Below are 15,074 nucleotides of genomic sequence, written 5' to 3' on the forward strand. Positions count from 1 at the left end.
GAAGATACTCAGCCTTCTTCCTTGCTCCCACGGATAACATCACCCTCATGGACCCTAAGGCTGGTTTTTGAGATGTCTTCCAGGCCCTGCATTCCTGTGGAGCAGCTGACCCACCCAGACCTGCAGCCCATACCAAGAAACTGACTCAATGAGTCTTGCGACCTCTACCCAAGAACAGACTGGGCAAAGACATTGTGTGCACCCCTGCGATTCTGCCTCAAACCCGCCAATTAGCAGATCCAGTTGTCTTGCTTTTTTTCCATCAAACTATCTTTAAAAACCATTTCTCCCCAATTTTTTTTTTCTTTTTTTGAGACAGAGTCTCACTATGTCACCCTCGGTAGAGTGCCATGGCATCACAGCTCACAGCAACCTGAGTCTTGGGCTTAAGTGATTCTCTTGCCTTAGCCTCCCAGTAGCTGGGACTATAGGCACCCACCATAATGCCTGGCTATTTTTTGGTTGTAGTTGTCATTGTTGTTTGGCAGTCCCGGGGTGGGTTTGAACCCACCAGCTCCACTATATGTGGCTGGCGCCCTAGCCACTGAGCTATAGGCGCTGAGCCTCTCCCAAATTTTCTGGGAGATGGATTTGAGAAGTTCCTCCTATCCCCTCACATGGCACCTATGAGGTTAAACTCTTTCCCTGCTGTGACACCTGTGGTCTCAGCGTATCAGCTTCCTCTTGCACAACGTGCAATGAACCTGGTTGGACTGTAACAACTTCCATCTCTATTTAACATGTGTCTGTTATTATTATAGAATTTATTATTAATACATGGGTCTCCCTTGCTAGAACATGAACAACTAGAGGACAAGGAGCCTCCTTTTCTTCCCTACTCCATCTCTGCTCCAGGGCCTGACACAGAATAGGGATTTGGTACTTGGTTGTTTTCTGAATCACAAAATCAACGTTCAACAGATCAATAAACAAATGATTCATGTTAACTCTCAAAAGAACCTTACACAGAGAGGGATTAAGTTCATCAGCCAATAGCCAACAATGCCACTGCCTCCTCGCCCTCCCTGTTTGCTCCCAGGTCCTGCTGTGCAGAGGCGGTGGACCCCAGGGCTGCCTGCCCACCTCTCCAATAGGACTTGCTCCATGCACAGGGTCATGGCTGGGGCTTCCATGGGGGTTGGCAGCACCCCAGCCCCAGCCCAGGTGACTGGGCACAGGTGAACCCCTGACTCAAGCCAGACCAGTGAGTCATTTCCCTGGGATCTTAGGCCTGGGGCTAGAGAGGGAGAGTTGATGCCAGTCTCCTTGGTCTGGTGGAAGCTGCCTGACATAGGCAGCAGCCCTGTCAGTGCTGGAGGCCCACGTTCTGGGTTTCCCACAGCTGGGTCTCTCAATCCTACTAGGATTCTTGGGCCCTCATCTTCTCCTCTGGCTTACATTCATTTTGAGTCGGGTTTCTGTCACGGACAACCCCAGAGCCCTGCTGAGCAAGGAGGTGAGCAGACAGCCGTGGGAGAAAGGCCAGGACAGAGCTGCACGTTGCTCCTCTGGACCATGGGGGGACAGCTGTGGGGAGAAGGTTCCCTCCGCCCACCCTCAACTTCAGTGGTCCCGGTTAACATGACTTCTCACTGACTCTTGGACCTGTCTCCTCAGACAAGTGAAAAGAGTATGCCAATACAGAAGCTGTCCTCACTCTTGCCTCAAATACGTGCCCCTGACTGGGAATTGCTCCCAGTCAGCTCCCCCCAATAACACCCCTGCTCTACACACGCTCCCCAGACCCCGACCCGGCCCCACTCGGCCACCCCAACCTGGACAACCACAGCAGCTCCGCCTCTCTCCTGCCCATCCTGCCAACTGAATCTTCTGGAAACATACACTCTTTACTTTCTGAAACAAAGAAAATGTCTTGCTCAAAAGCCTGTGGTGCTGCCCTAATCTCTTGATGGCCTAGCAGAGGCTGGCCCTTACCTAAGTCCCCGTGCCGGCGCCGCAGCAGGGCCACACACACTCACTCAAGACATCCCTGGTCTTTCCGCCTCTCTGCCTTTCTCTGCTGGCTCAGTGCCCCACCTGGACCCCCTTCCCATTATTCAAATATTTTGCTTTCTTTGACATATTTCAATTCAGCTGCACTTTTGAAAACTTCCCTCATCACAAGTTGACAGCCTGGTTCCTGGTTTGTCCTCTAGCATGCACGCCTCCTCTCTCTCTCTCTCTCTCTGGGCTCACTCCACTCAACCACACTTGACTTTCTAATTAAGAGAAGGCCCACCTGTCCTTCCTGATCCCTGTCTACTGCATTCATTCAGTACATGAGCAACTGAAGCTGGGCCAAGGAGGCCAATGAGCTGGGAGTTGACAAGTCACTGGCAGATAATAACTGATCCTGCCACGTGAAGGGGTGAGCAGGACAGCACAGCCAGGCTGACTCAGGGGTTTATGGCTGAGGTGGCGGATGGGCCCCTGGCCAAGGCAATGGGGAGCAGAACTGGCAGCTGGTGAGAAGACCCTGCTGAATCTGAGCTGCTGTTGGCGGCCAGATGTAGGGAGCTTTGGGGGTAGCCTAGGTGGGTCCAGAGATCAGGAGAGAGGCATGGGCTGTGCACACAGCTTGAAGAGGTCCCTGAAACCATGGTGTGAGCACACGTGTGTGAGGGGAGCTCATCAGGGGACACACTGACTGTGAAGAGGCTAGGGGCTGAGCTCCAGGAGCACAGACAAGATTCAGCTGGGGCGACCCTGAAAATCCACTTGTCCCCTTGTAAGGGGCCACACGTGCCCTGTGGGCTGGTGCCGCTTTCAGAAAGTGGGGAGACCTGCCTTTGGGGTATAGCTTCCCACACCCACCTCCCACCTGGGAGCCCCTTCCCGTCTGTGGGCAGGCTGCAACCTTGGAGCCAGCAAAGCGGTCAGAGCATTTGAAGTTTCTATCTGGCACACGGGGGGTGGCAGCCAGCTGCCGGAAGCTGGCTTCCAGTCAGGCCCCGCACCTGCCCAATCAGGTGCTCACCTTCCCCTGCCCCCGACAGCTGCCCACACAGCTGGCACTCCTATGGGCCCTCTGAGGATTCACCCTCCCAGGAACATCAAGAGGTGGTTTCCTTCCTTTGTTGCTGATGCCTGTTACCCCAGGAAACACTCCATACACAGGGAGACGGCAACCGAATTTCTCTCTCCCTAGAAACATCAGCTACTGCACGTATCCAGGCCAAGGAGAGAAGGCCCACAGGCTTGAGTCTTGGAAGGCTGAGGCTCTGCCCTTCCTCACCAGCTATTCTGGAGCCAACAGGCCTGTAAATGTGTCAAGTGGGTTTTCTGAGGCCACTGCAACATGTCAGAGCATGGGGCAGAAATAGCTAAGGGGTGGCTGTTCAAAAACTAACCTCTCTTTGGCCCCTTTCCCAGAACTATGGGGCATGAGTGGCTTCTCTGTAGAAAAAAGGCTGGTGGAGGCCAGGAGGCCAGAATCAGAAGAGTTGGAGTGGCTTGTGGAAGCCAGAGCAAGAAGACATTGCCTCATCCCTGCTGACCGAGTGGTATCCTGCAAGGCTCCTTCTCAGCCCTTTCTCCACCTTCTGGTAAACTATCCAATTCCTGTTTTATCTGGTCATCTCTTTCTAAAAGGCCTGAAGATCATTTCCCTTCAGCCCAGAGCTGTGTGGCTCACTCTTGGGGATAAAGTCCCTGCTGGAGGTATTTGAGGAGGAGTGCTAGATAGCTGGGCATGGTGGCATCACAGTGTCACTGAAAATCATGGGACAGAGTCCCAGGAAGGGTGGTGCACCTCCACCGCTTGCCATCATCCCATCATCTGGGGTAGCACCATCTGCTCCTTGACACTCTGAGCAACCCCACAGTTTTCCAGGCTGCAAGAAGACGGCCTCCGCTTGGGTCTTCTGAGCCCTTCAAATGAGGACCGGTCTTTACAATGGCCACTGACCATCAGAGGCACCTTGCTGCAGTGGATGAAACACCTGGACTCTGATTCCAAAGGCCCATGTGGCACTCAGATGAAAGATTTGATCTCCACACTGGGCCCACCACCCAGCAGCCACTGAGCTCTCTGTCTCCTCACGAAGTGGTGGAGCCACTGTGGGTCCAGACCCCAGCCCACCCTCCAGGAGTTCCCAGTTGCTTCCTTGATAGTGTTTTCCTCTCCTAGAGCCTGAAGTCCACTCCTCACAGGTTTCCACAAGCTGTATACGGACCACCTGAAAACTCTAAAATACACAAATTCCTAAGCCAGGAGTGTCCAACTTATAGCCCACCAGCCACAGGCTGATTTTGTGAGGACCTTTTTGCTTATCTGTTGTGTCATATCACAAAAAGTATGCACAGATCTTTTTGTTTTTTCCTTTTGCTCATAAGCTTATGTTAGCATCTGTGTGTTTAATGTGTGGTCCAAGACAACTCTTACTCTTCCAATGCGCAGCATCGGACTCCTAAGCTTTCCCAAGAGATCTTGACTCTGGATGTTCTGGGATGGGACCTTGGACTGGATCATGTTCTTGGGGCTTCTCATGCACAGCCAACATCTGGAGGACAATGACTGTCTCCCCAAGTCTTTTCCCTGGAGCAGGAACAATTCTTGGGCTTTATTTAGTGTTGGCAGCTGAGTTGCTGAGCCAAGATTTAGGACTTCACACCCACAGGAAGCTTCATTTTCATTTCAGCTGCCTGAGACCTTTCAGATCTTGAGCTTGTTGCCCAAATGCTTCCCCACCAAGTGGCATCAGGGGCCTCAGCAGGTAGGCCTTCCTTACTTTCTTCCAAGTCTGAGATAAGAGATAACCTGGTCTCTAAGCTGCCATGGGCACCAAACAGTAACTTTGCCCGATGCTCTGTTAATGTTCAGCCTGGGAAGGATTTGTACCACCCCATGGAGGAGACAAGCTGCGTGCATCCTGTCTGAATACTAATTCCATCAGCCCAGACAGCCACGCCCATGAATAGCTGCCCCAGACCAACCAACTGTGACTGTGACCAGCAGAGGATGAGCACCGCCTGGCAGGTTAAATCTGAGTGTCCTTCTCAGCCTTTGCTATGTTGGGAAACAGTCTGGCAATTCCTCACACTGCTGATGACAGAGTCACCACGTGACCCAGCAGTTCCAATCGTAGGTGTGTACCTAAAGGAAGCAAAACCATCTGTCCACACAAAAACTTGCATATGAAAGTTCGTGGTGACATTATTCATAACAGATAAAGAACAGAAACAACCAAAGGGTCCATCAACTGATGACTGGGTGAATAACCATGGCGTATCCATCCACACCATATACTCAGCCATAGAAAGGAATGAAGGACAGTAGGTGCATTTTATCCACAGAGGATCTTCCAAGACCCCTGGGGATGCCTGAAACCTCAGTTCCTAACCCTGTATACAGATGACTCTTGAACATCATGGGGCTTAGGGGGCCAATCCCTGACCCCTGCCACACATCCACCTATAAATTTTGACTCTCCCAACATTTAACTACTAATAACCTACTGCTACCCAGAAGCCTTACAATAGCATAAACAGTTGATTAACACATATCTTATATGTTTTATATATATATATATGTTATGTACTGTATTCTTATAATAATATGATGAACTAGAGAAAAGAAAATGGTAGTAAGAAAGCCGAAAGGAAGAGAAAATGTATTTACTATTCATTAAGGAGAAGTGGTCATGATAGAGATCCCCAACCCCGTGGCCTTCAGGTTGCTGTCCCAGGGTGGCAAGGCAGAAGATGCAGAGGAGGGGGGAGGGGAGGCAGGAGCCACAGGTGCACTCAGTAGAACACTTACTGAAAAACTCTGGCCAGGCGGGGTGGCTCACACCTACAACTCTGGGAAGCTGAGGAGGGTGGATCACCTGAGCTCAGGAGTTCAACACCACCCTGAGCAAGAGTGAGATTCCATCTCTATTAAACACAGAAAAATTAGCCGGGCATCATGGTGGGCACCTGTAGTCCCAGATACTCAGGAGGCTGAGGCAAGAGGATCTCCTGAGCTCAAGAATTTGAGGTTTCTATGAGCTATGACACCAAGACACTCTAAAGTGAGACTGTCTCAAAAAAAAAAAAACTACATGTAAGTGGATCCACAAAGTTTGAACCCATATAGTCCAAGTTAAACTATGATTTTCCCTATAGATACATACCTCTGAGAAAGTTTAATTTATAAATTAGACACAGTAAAAGATAAACATCAATAAGCAATAATAAAATAGGACATTATAACAATATGCCAGCATCACTACCCTTGTATTAGGGCCATTATAATGTAAAATAAGGGTATTTTATAACGTAAAATAAGCCCTTGGATACCTCCATAGTCTATCTGGTCACCCAGAAAGCTACTAAGTAACTAACTAGTGAGAGGATCGTGGATACGCTGGAAAAAGAGGTGATTCATGTCCTGGGTGGGATGGAGTGAAGTGGCATGAGATTTCATCATGCTAGTCAGAACAGCGCAAAATTTAAAACTTACCAATTGCTTATTTCTGGAATTGTCTTTTAATATTTTTGTATCATGGTTGCTGATTAAGGGTAACTGAAGTTACAGAGAGTGACACTGCAAATGAGGGAGGGGGCTATGTACTGATTCGTGCTCCAACACGGCCCAACCTTGAACATATGCTATGTGAAGGCAGCCAGACACAAGAGAACACACCTGTGTGGTCCCACTGCTGTGACATGTCCAGAATGGGCAGAGCACAGAGACAGACAGCATCTTCATGGCTGCTAAGGGGGTGAGGGAGGAGGGGATGAAGAGTGACTGCTTATGGGTAGGGAGCCTGCTAATTGGGGTGATGGATTGTCCTAAAAATAGGGGTGTAAGAAACATATGAAAAAACGCTCAACATCACTAATCATCTGGAAAATGAAAATTAAAACCACAATGAGATACCATCTTACCCCTCAGATTTGCCATTATTAAAAGTCAAAAACAATAAATGGATGCAGAGAAAAAGGAACGTTGACACAGTCAGTGGGACTGCCAGAGCAGTTTGGGGATTCCTCAAAGAAATGAATGTAGACCCACCATTTGATACAGTAGTCCCACTTCTGGGAACCTACTCAAAGGCAATGAAGTCATATTTTTGAAAAGACTCCTGCACTCGAATGTTTATTATAGCACAATCCACAATCGCAAAGATGAGGAATCAACCTAAGTGTCCTTCAACCCATGAGTGGATAGAGAAAATGTGGTGTACGTGAATACCATGGAGTACTGGAATGGAGCCATTAAAAGGGAGGAAATAATGTCATTTGCAGCAACATGGAGGGAACTGGAGAACAGTATCCTAAGTCAAGTATCTCAGGGATGAAAAACCAAACATCACATGTTCTCACTAATAAGTGGGAGATAAGCCCTGAGTGCACACGGGCGTGAAGCCACACGGAGGACGTGAGAAGGCAAAGAAGGGGACGGTGGGGGTGCGGGGTGAAAACTTACCTGCTAGGTACAACAAACACCATTCTGGTGACAGACACACCCAAAGCCCCGACTTAAGCATTACACAAGGTACCCATGTAACAAAAACACGTGTACCCCCTTAATTAATATTTGGAAATTAAAATAAAAAAGATAAAAAATGGTACACCTAAAAAATTTTTTTAAAAAGATAGTGGTAGTAATGTTGGTTGCTCAACTCTGTGAATATACTAAACACTACTTAATAATATATTTTAAAAGAATAAATTGTGTGATATGTCCATTATATCTCAATAAAAGTATCAAAGAAGAGAATACAGGCCCTGACACTTGTTTTCTACATGCTCCTGAGTAAGTCACTGAGCCCTGCTGAAACTCCACGTTCTCAACTGTGAAGTGGGTGTACAAAGACCATGAAGACTGGATTAGAGAGTGCTTGTAAGTCACATGATGCCCTCTGAGCACACAGGACGTACTAGCAAGTGTTATCACTGTCAATGCTTGTCATCATGGCAAGAAGCCACGTGGATGGAGATCCACGTGAGTTACCGCAGTATCATAATCCTCTCAACAGCACAGTCTGGTGAGTTATTCTGCGCAATTCTGCTGCTGTTCACAAGGGAAGACACTTGACTCAAAAAGATGATCATGGTCCTACACCTAGGAAGCAGCTGAATCAAGATCCCAGCCTTGCTTTGCCTCACTCCAAAGTCTATGATTCATCCATCCATTCATTCATTCCACAAGTGCTAATGGGTGCCTACCACATGCCAGCACTGGGCCAGGCTCTGGGGAACCAATGTTCCATGTAACAGCCCTGTCCCCTGTGTCCTCAGAGTTTCCTGGGGGTGGCCAGTCATCATCAGTCATCACAACAAGTGCATGATCACAAGCACGGCAGTGAATTACGTTAAGCGTATGGACACCGTGCCCTGAAAGAGGGTAAGGGGAGACGTAGCCTTCCACTGGGAAAGGGTGGGCAGGGAAGCCTGTCTCAGAAAATGTGGAGACCTACAAGGTAGGTAAGTGTGACTGTCCTGGGGGCTAGAGGGGAGCAGTGATCTACTTGGTTGAGTGACTGCAAGTGAACAAATGAGCACATTCCCTACCAGCCTGTGTGCAGAAGCTTATGTGGGTAGGGGCGGCATCCAGCTCCATACCAGAAACTTTCTAGAACTGATACTGCAAAACGTTTGTGTAAACCCCCTTCCATGGCCACCCTTTCTGGATATGTCTTTTTCCCTCTGCCCCCCGGCCTGGCCTACAGCAAAACAGTTGGGGATTTAAGCTGACCTGGGTGTGTAGAAGGACCACCTGCCTCTCACCCTGGAGGGAAGGTTTCAGGATGGAGGTGGGTGCAGCAGAGGGCGTGCCCACCAGGACAGGGTCAGGCAGGAAGCGCAGTGGGGTGTTAGGAATGGGGTGTGTTAGAGGGACCCTCCCAAATCTGGGTGGTGGAGGCAGGAGAGCAGGTCTCATTCTGTCTGCAAGTTTCACAGGCTGCCGTGTGTCATGGCACGAGACCTGGGCCTCAGCCCGCTCCTGTTTTCTCCTGTCTAATCCTGTCCCACCCGCTGACTCAATCTAGCTCACCAACAGGGCTTTCTACCTCAGTTATGGTCGGCTCGCCCCCTCCCAAGCCATGGCCAGAGTTAACCGTGAAAATTATTAAAGGCTGGTATGCGTGTTGCTCAAACACCACTAAAGCAAAATCTGTCCTGGGCAAAGACCCAGGAGAAAGAGGACAGAAACCCAGAGCGAAGGGGAGGTGACCACCAGCGTTTCCCACACGGGCTGAATGGGGCATCACTGGCAGTTTGCTGAAGTGCCATGATCACGTTGCCCTGACTGCCCGCGCTGTGAGAGTACCGTATTTGCTCAATACGCTTCTCAAATGTATTCCTTGTCAAACATTAGCTTCATCCCCATCAAATAACTCTCAAATCACTGGTTACAAATAAAAAATTTTAGGTTTATCATATATTACTTTTTTAAAATCCTTTCCCAAATCGTTTTCAGGGACATGCTGGATTTGGAGGTCCTCCTCACACTGAAAAATGAATGAGAACTGGACATGCTGTGTGCCAGGTCCGAGGCCCTGAGCCCCGCGGGCACCTGGTCTCCCCACCAAGGCCACCCTGCCAGCTTTCTTCTGCTTCCCACCCCATCTTCGCTCCTTTCTGCAGCAGCCATGGACGTTTTTAGCACTGCTGCTATGTGGGCCTGGCCATGTCCTTCCATATCCTCTGTCACCAGGCAAAGGGGGGATGGGACACAGGAGGCAGGGAGCAGGCCTGCGTGGATGCTGTGGAGCAGCTGGTCAGGTCCAACTGGCTTAGGGAGCCTCAGCTGAAATGAGCACACCTTCCTCTCTGGGCTGCCACAGTCCTGTGAGTCATCTTGGGGGTTGCTTAGGAACACACTCCTACCGCAAGGGCAGTGGCCACCCAAAAGGCCCAGAGAGGAATGAACTGGGTAAATTTGGAAGAGGGGCCCACAGCTGTTCCCACCCACTCCTGCCCCTTTATCCTGGCATTTGGCTTTTCTAAATGGCCTTTGCTCCCAGCCTGAGCACTGCTGGCTCTTTTCCCCTGGTACAGCAAGGCAGGGACGCAGGCCAGTGGGGGCACAGGCAGATTCTCAGCCCGGGGCAGCTGCAGCTCCTACCAGGTTGGGGAGGGTGCAGCAGGGTGGGGACAGAAAAGCAGGAACTGCACACCCCCTGACCAGCTGCCCCTGAGGCCGTGGTAGCTGCTGGGGAGGCTGGCTCCCGGCTGTGTGGGCTCATCTGAGGGGCTGAGGGTGGCAGCTTGGGTGCAATGTCTTCCGGGAGGGAGTATGTGAAACCGGCTTCCTTGAGAGCAGGCCCCATGGAGAGTTAAGGGTCTGAGATTGAATTGAAGCCAGCCAAACCCCCAGGCTCGTGCTCACTTGGCTCTGTCACTAATTCACTGGAGCCCTTGGTTAATGTCTGCTTCCTCCCTGCCTCAGTTTTCCCTTATGTAAAATAAGGGGAGATCTCATACTTTCCCAAGTGCTGTGCCATCATGATCCTAGCTTTTCTCCAGAGGGAAGGGCAGGTTTCTCCCCTGGCTAGGCTGCTGGAGCTGGGTAAGGGAGTACCCAGGGGAAGAGCACCTTCACGATCTGGTTGACACCAGGCTTCCACCACCTGTGTGCGGCAGCCACTCCCTGCCCCTCCAGCTAGAACTGTCCTCCTGTGCCCTCAGCAGACTCCAAGCAGAGGCAGCATGTACACCAGAGTAGGAACTGCACGAGGGTAGGTCCTCTTGATTGATAAATGCAGAGCACCAGTGCCAGCCTCCTAGCAAGTCCTCAAGAAATGTTGGTCGAACAGATACAGGAATAAGAAAATGGGCTTGGACTGGCTCTACTCACCAGCTTTGTGACCTTGAGCATTGAGCTACTTAATACTTCAGACCCCAGAAATATCCACCTGGAACGTGGGGACAAGTGCAGTGCCATCTCATAAGGCCCCTGTGATAATTAAATAAGCCGTAACAGGTAAGATATTTCTTACGTGTCTGGCACACGATAGACTCACTGTTGTCATTTACAGGGCAGTTCCACCTGGATATCCTAGCAATGTCTCAAAGGTCACCTCTCACTAGGGTCACCTCTTCTGCTGCTCTCACTCTCAGTTGGTGGCATCGCAGTCCACCCAACCATCTAAACAGAAATTGGGCCCTCTTCACTTTTTCCTCATCCCGGACGCCTTCTTCCTCGAGACACCCTTCCCACCTTCCCTCTGAGGCCTCCTGTGTCCATCTCCTCCTCATTCCCACCGCCCTGATCTTAGCCTCTCTCAAGCCTCACTCCAGGGTGAGGCACAGTCTCCTGGCCCAGGCTTTGCCCACACCCTGGGCCTCCCTTTATCCCCAACCTGGCTACCATCACCTGTCTTCCTCCCTCCTTGGCCATCGGCCCCTTGAGAACAAAGAGCGAATCTTCATGCTCAGTAAATGTTTGTCGACTGATGAATCAGTGAACAAGGGGACCAGAATAAGGGTCCTGGTGGGTGGAGGGAAGCCGAGTAGGAGGAGGAGGAAAGGCAGTGGAGCTGAGAAGCTAATTTATTACCCTTTCATCTACCATGATTTTGTTTTAAAGACAGAAAGATGAAAAGGAAATACATCTATAAAGCATGCACAGATGGTCCCCAATTTGTTTCTTTTCCAAGAGCGTCTTTAGAAGGTGGTTGTTGAGAATCTGGCATTGCATCTTCTGATAGAAATTCAACTCAAAAAGCATCTCAGATCAATGGCAACTATTGATTTGCTCTTCATAATATATAGTACACCAGGCACTGTGCAGGGCACGTCCCATGCATCTTTGTATGTAATCCCTGCCAGGAAGGAATCATTGTCTCCATTTTACAGTGGAGGGAACAGAGTTGCAAGAGGTTAGGGTAATTGTCTCAAGGTCAGATAGCCAGCTATGGAAGAGGCTGTGAGTTGAATCTGGATTCCTCTTATCCCAAATCTCCTGCTCTCCTGGCCCCATGCCATGTTGCCATTAATTGCCACCAATGGGAATTGGTGGCCAGCTGCTCTGATGGTTTGGCCACCAGGCTCCCAGCTTTGTCACTGGCCAACACTGCCTCCTGGGGGAGGGCTTGGGTGACTACCAGTGTCCTATGAAGGGGGCAGCCATGAGCAAAGAAGAGAAGGAAAGAGAAAGAACAAGCCTCTTTATGGAAGAACCTGGTGGGCTGAACCAGCAGAAGGAGATCAGGCCAAGAGCAACCTGAAATGCCTGAGAGGGAAACCAGGTCCATGTTCTGGAAGTCACACCCTTCTCCCCTCACCCCTATGTCTGTGCCAACATGGTGGATGGAAACCAAGAAGAAACCAAGAGCACTCCTGCCCTTTGGGGGCACAGGGGAAGGGTTGTACCACGCCCTTCTTGCCTGTAGATTTGAGTCCTCCTCAAACATCTTCTCCGTCTTCACCCCACCACTGCCATGGGAGCTCTGGGATTCTGAAGACCGGGAGCAGAGGTCACGAACTGGCCCCCCCGGAGACCAGGCGAGACTGCCGATGTATAGAGTACAGCCTGAAGAATGTTTTTAAATTATTTTTTAATTTGGAAATTTCATACAAATATCTAAATTTCCAGCCTGGCTAGAGAATGTGAAGATCTGGCAACCTAGGTCCAAATTCCCATGTGGCGGGGATGGGCTGGAGCCGAGTCGCAGCTCCCTCCGTCAGCAGCGCTACAGCCTCCACCACCCCCAAGGATGAGAGGGAGGGAGAGGGACACTATCCTCTCCTCAGGGAGAGCGGCCTGAATGTTTGCAAAGGCTGTGTCTTCCTCTGCTTGTGCCTGGTGAGGACACAGAAGTGCTTTGTCAGCTAATGAAGCTGAGGCCTGGTGGCCACACACCAGGGAGCCGGGCAGCTTCCAAGGCTGCCTGTTTCTTGTCCTCTCAGGAAGCCTGCTGGTATTTCTAATATGACATAAAACACCTCTGGCTTCCTGGCCTGGGCCCCCTAGGACTTTCTCTCAGGTGGCGGTGGCTCCCATACCCCAGGCTGGTCTGTCCTGGGCACCTGGGCAAATACCCTGGTGCTGCTGGGCCCAGGACTGATCTCCCACACCCCAGGCCGGCGGCACCCAACCATCTGAGTGGCGTGGCCCGTGCAGCTCCCCGGCACTAGGCCTGTTTACTTCCTCAGGGAGGGCTGCGGGGCCAGGCCTGCTGGCAACGGGAGGCCATTTCAGAACTACCAGGCGGATTTTTTCATTTCAACTTCAAGGAGCTTCCAGAAAACCCAAACAAACATTTACAAATGGCTGCTTTGCCACAATTCTGGAGACAGTGCCAAGGAGAAGGGCACAGCCAACAGGCTAGCAGGGTCCCTGCAAGGCCCGGGTACTCCAGCCAACTGGCTGTGGAGTCGCCCCGGGATTAATTCCTTACACCCTGCACTCCCGAAGTGGAACGCAAGTGGGTGGGTCATCCGCACCTCCACTCTGCCTGGAACTCTCTCCTCTGTCACATTTCCAAATTGAACTCACCTTTCAAGGCCCCCTTGGGAAGGTTGGTCCCCTGAGGTTTTCTGGGAGCCACCTCATTACCCCTTAGACACCCCTCTGAACACCTTTCCACTCTGCACCTCCTAGGGAATTGGGTGCTTAGGAGTTTCTCTTCTTGCTGACCTAGAGGACCCCTTAGAGAGGGGATTCAAAAAGACCCAGCGTCAAGTGCCTTCCACCGTTTTGGTGACTTTGGACTTGTCACTTCCCTACTTTTTACAGTCCTGTGTCCTCAGCTGCACGATGGGCTGAATGGTGCCTACCTGGCAGTTGTCTTGAGGATAAGGGTGGAAAATGTGCGTGATGTGGCCAGCACCAGGCCTGGGACGTAACTGGGGCTACAGGAATACTGGACATAAAAGGCCAGCAGGCACAACTGACCAGGTGTGAGTTGCCCCCACATCTACCCTGTTTCCCCGAAAATAAGACAGTGTCTTATTTTAAGGTGTGCTCCCAAAGACGCGCTAGGTCTTATTTTCTGGGAACGTCTTATCTTTCCTGTAAGTAGGTCTTATTTTCGGGGAAACAGGGTAGCTTTGTGCTAGCACAGAGGCAGGCAGAGGCAGGGACAGAGCCTCACAGTGCCCATCCCTGCCGGCAGGTGTTATTCCCTAACTCCATCTTGCTAAGGGCTTTCAACATTCCCTCTTTAAAACAGGAAGCTCAGCTGAAAGAGTTTAGTTAAACTGCAAAATCCTGTGAAACCCCAGCGTCCCCTTGTAAGCACTCCCCTTACTAGGTGTTGGCTCCCGTGCAATTCAGCTTGCGTTAAGGACTCCTCTGCCCCTACCGAAAGCAGTTCATAAAAGGTTTCCACCCCTGCTTCTAGGGGTCTAGAGACTTTGAGGTGTGAGCCTGCTCTTGGCCGGCTGATCAATAAAGGATCCTTGCTTAATTTGGACTCAGTGTGCTGGCGTTTCTCTATTCCACTCACTTTGGGTATAACACAGGGGCCTCTCAGGTCTCCCACACAGCCCCATCAGCCACGCAGGTGGACACAGGGTTCACCCCCACACTGTGCAGGCTGCCACCACCAGGGTCCCACTGCTAAGTGTCCACCCTTCTGCTGGTGGGGGAGCCATCAGTTCTGGCTGGCTCTGTGGCCACTGAAGATGTCCTTCCTGCAGGGAGGGCCTGGTGTGGAGTAGGGAAGCAAAGAGACTCAGCTCTGCACTTGACCTCTTCAGATGCTCACACTATCCATCTCCATACCTCTCTGGGACAAGCTGCTGTTGTCTCCGTTCATTCTTAAGTGTGGCCTTGAAGCCACAAATCACACACACAAGATAGCCTGCCACCCTCCTAGCTGGGCCTCCTGTGGACAGAGGGTCCCTGTGATATGGAACTCAAGAGAAGGGCTCTCAGGTGTCCCTTTGCCTCACTGAGTGCGGCTGCCACCCACCAGTGTTTCTCTTCCTTTCCTGCTAGCCTGGACACCTCAACCCGGGCTGGGTCCTGCTGCCTTCCTTTCCTGTACACAGGAAAGAGTCTCTACCAGGTGAGACTTCCCAGCTCAAAGAGGCCTCAAAGAGAGCTGCAAAGCAGGACACCTCAGAGCAGCCTCAGTCCCTGGACCTCAAATCCCCCAATACCTCAGCACCAAACGCACAGAGCTCGTTGG

The 15,074-nt window shown here is 50.9% G+C and overlaps 1 protein-coding gene across 3 annotated transcripts in view; it reads right to left on the bottom strand.

Annotated features, from left to right (window-relative positions):
• Window positions 1-15,074, bottom strand: part of CEMIP (cell migration inducing hyaluronidase 1) — a 170,235-nt gene that overhangs the window by 86,670 nt on the left and 68,491 nt on the right. The gene's annotated exons all lie outside the window — the stretch shown is intronic.

Source organism: Nycticebus coucang, chromosome 6, assembly GCF_027406575.1.
Source record: "Nycticebus coucang isolate mNycCou1 chromosome 6, mNycCou1.pri, whole genome shotgun sequence".
NCBI lineage: Eukaryota > Metazoa > Chordata > Mammalia > Primates > Lorisidae > Nycticebus > Nycticebus coucang.